At 57.5% G+C, this 2,500-nt stretch overlaps 1 non-coding gene across 1 annotated transcript in view; it reads right to left on the bottom strand.

Moving 5' to 3' along the window:
• LOC124743759 overlaps positions 1-515 on the bottom strand; it is a 1,909-nt gene extending 1,394 nt beyond the window's left edge. The window contains exon 1 of the ribosomal RNA XR_007010540.1: positions 1-515. This exon is cut by the window's left edge and continues 1,394 nt beyond it. This is a non-coding gene — a ribosomal RNA (small subunit ribosomal RNA).
• Between the last annotated feature and the right edge of the window lie 1,985 nt (positions 516-2,500).

The raw sequence follows: 2,500 nt of genomic DNA on the forward strand, positions 1-2,500 counted from the left end.
CTCGGATGAGTCCCGTATCGTTATTTTTCGTCACTACCTCCCCGTGCCGGGAGTGGGTAATTTGCGCGCCTGCTGCCTTCCTTGGATGTGGTAGCCGTTTCTCAGGCTCCCTCTCCGGAATCGAACCCTGATTCCCCGTTACCCGTTACAACCATGGTAGGCGCAGAACCTACCATCGACAGTTGATAAGGCAGACATTTGAAAGATGCGTCGCCGGTACGAGGACCGTGCGATCAGCCCAAAGTTATTCAGAGTCACCAAGGCAAACGGACCGGACGAGCCGACCGATTGGTTTTGATCTAATAAAAGCGTCCCTTCCATCTCTGGTCGGGACTCTGTTTGCATGTATTAGCTCTAGAATTACCACAGTTATCCAAGTAACGTGGGTACGATCTAAGGAACCATAACTGATTTAATGAGCCATTCGCGGTTTCACCTTAATGCGGCTTGTACTGAGACATGCATGGCTTAATCTTTGAGACAAGCATATGACTACTGGCAGGATCAACCAGGGAGCTGCGTCAACTAGAGCTGAGCAGCCGGCCGCCCGGGAGTGTGTCCCGGGGGCCCGCGCGAACACGCAAGCGTCCGCTCAATCATTCTGCAAACAGGAGGAGGCTGAGCTCCCCTGCACAATACACCTCGAAACCCTCTCAGGTCCCGGCGGCGCGCAGCGCCGTCCCAAGTACTTGGTCGGGTTCGAGAGAGGCGCAATCGCCCGGAGTTAGGCGAGTAGACGCTTTCGGTGCGACCACCCGTGCTCCCAACTGAGCTTGCCGCTGCCGACAGAGGCCCGGGAGCGTGCTGTCGTGGCATTGCCGGCGGGAGACAACACGCGCCACCTACGGTGACCGGCAGCTCCAACGCCAGCGCCACAGAAGGACAAAAGCCCCACTTGGGTGCCGAAGCGAACTCTCCCAGCACAGCGCACGCGCCAACACATCCGCACAGCTGCGATACAAACCACCAGCGAGAACCGCTGGGGCGACCGAGCAGCAGACGGCGTCGCGGCGCCGAGCGCCGGGCGGCGGCGCATCCTCAACGCACACAGTCCTCAATCGGACCAGCACACTGAAGATGTCCACCGCGCTTCGCACCGGGCCCGCGAGGACCTACTTTGGCCGCACGGCGCCGCGCGCAGGGTGCGCCGGCGCGCAGCTGCGACGCCTGCCGCGTCCGTCGGCCGGCGCGCCTGCCACTGGCCGCCCCCACCAGCCGGCTGTAGCGCGTGCGCCCACGCACCGCGCGGCCAGCACGCCGGGAGGCGCCCCCTCACCGGCCGGGGACGGTCCCACCCAGCCACCGCCGCGTATCGCTTCACACCCAGATGCCGTTCAGTTTCGTCGGCATGGTGGGTATCGCTGGAACAACCGGTTAGTACCTCAACCTATCGTCGCCATCACCGATTCACCCCTAGCGAGAACAACCGCACCACAACAGGTTACCATTTGTTCATTTGCGTAACTTCACCAGAAAACGCAGGCGTCCATCGCCATTTGCAACTTCAACGATTATTGCATGCCTGTGTCAGGTGTCACGCCACACTACGTCTGCCCACATACACGCAACAAAATGTGCACGCCTAGACAATACGTGGAAGGTGGCCCCCGTACGTATGCGATGTCCATTGCTCGAACGACTGTCAACTGTCGCAGATATGGAACGCGGTGCACCATGCCAATCACGGTGTGTGAGGAGAGACGACTAGGTCCGAAATACATCAACAGACAGCTCATGCTGATCGCCATCCACGGCGTCCGTTCCTCCCACACGTCTCTATGGCGTACCACACTGCAATCCAGCTCTCATAGGAGACGACACGTAGCTGCGCTGCACAATATTTGCACTGTATGGTCCGCCGTTTTTGGGCGCAGTCGTTTGTGCGGTCACACATGTGCCACGATGTATCATTCAGTACATAAGGACGAATGTGCAGTACAGATTGTGGTTCACGCGTACGACATCAGCGGACAGTTGACACAGGCCGCACCACAACGTAGCCTGAGTACGTCGCATGCGAAGGGCATTGAACATGCAAACTTCTCACCAACCAGCTTGCGAAGGCAGGGGGCAAGGTGGGGACGTGGGGAGGGCGGCATGTACGTCCTGCTGCCATCCACATTACAGTGTACAGCAGGAGCATGTGGAAAGTGAGCAAGACTTGCAAGGTGTTTAACATGAAGCGATACACAGGGGTGCGGGCAGTGCGAGTAGCGAACTATATTGCGAGGGTTGCGGGTGGGCAACACTACAGTAATTGAACGAGTCGTATAACAATTACAGAGCAGGTTTAGGCGACAACGTGGGTTACGTTAAGGCGACAACATGGGTTAGGTTAAGGCACAACATGGGTTAGGTTAAGGCACAACATGGGTTAGGTTAAGGCACAACATGGGTTAGGTTAAGGCACAACATGGGTTAGGTTAAGGCACAACATGGGTTAGGTTAAGGCACAACATGGGTTAGGTTAAGGCACAACATGGGTTAGGTTAAGGCACAA

This window comes from Schistocerca piceifrons, unplaced genomic scaffold, assembly GCF_021461385.2.
Source record: "Schistocerca piceifrons isolate TAMUIC-IGC-003096 unplaced genomic scaffold, iqSchPice1.1 HiC_scaffold_262, whole genome shotgun sequence".
NCBI classification, from domain to species: Eukaryota; Metazoa; Arthropoda; class Insecta; order Orthoptera; family Acrididae; genus Schistocerca; species Schistocerca piceifrons.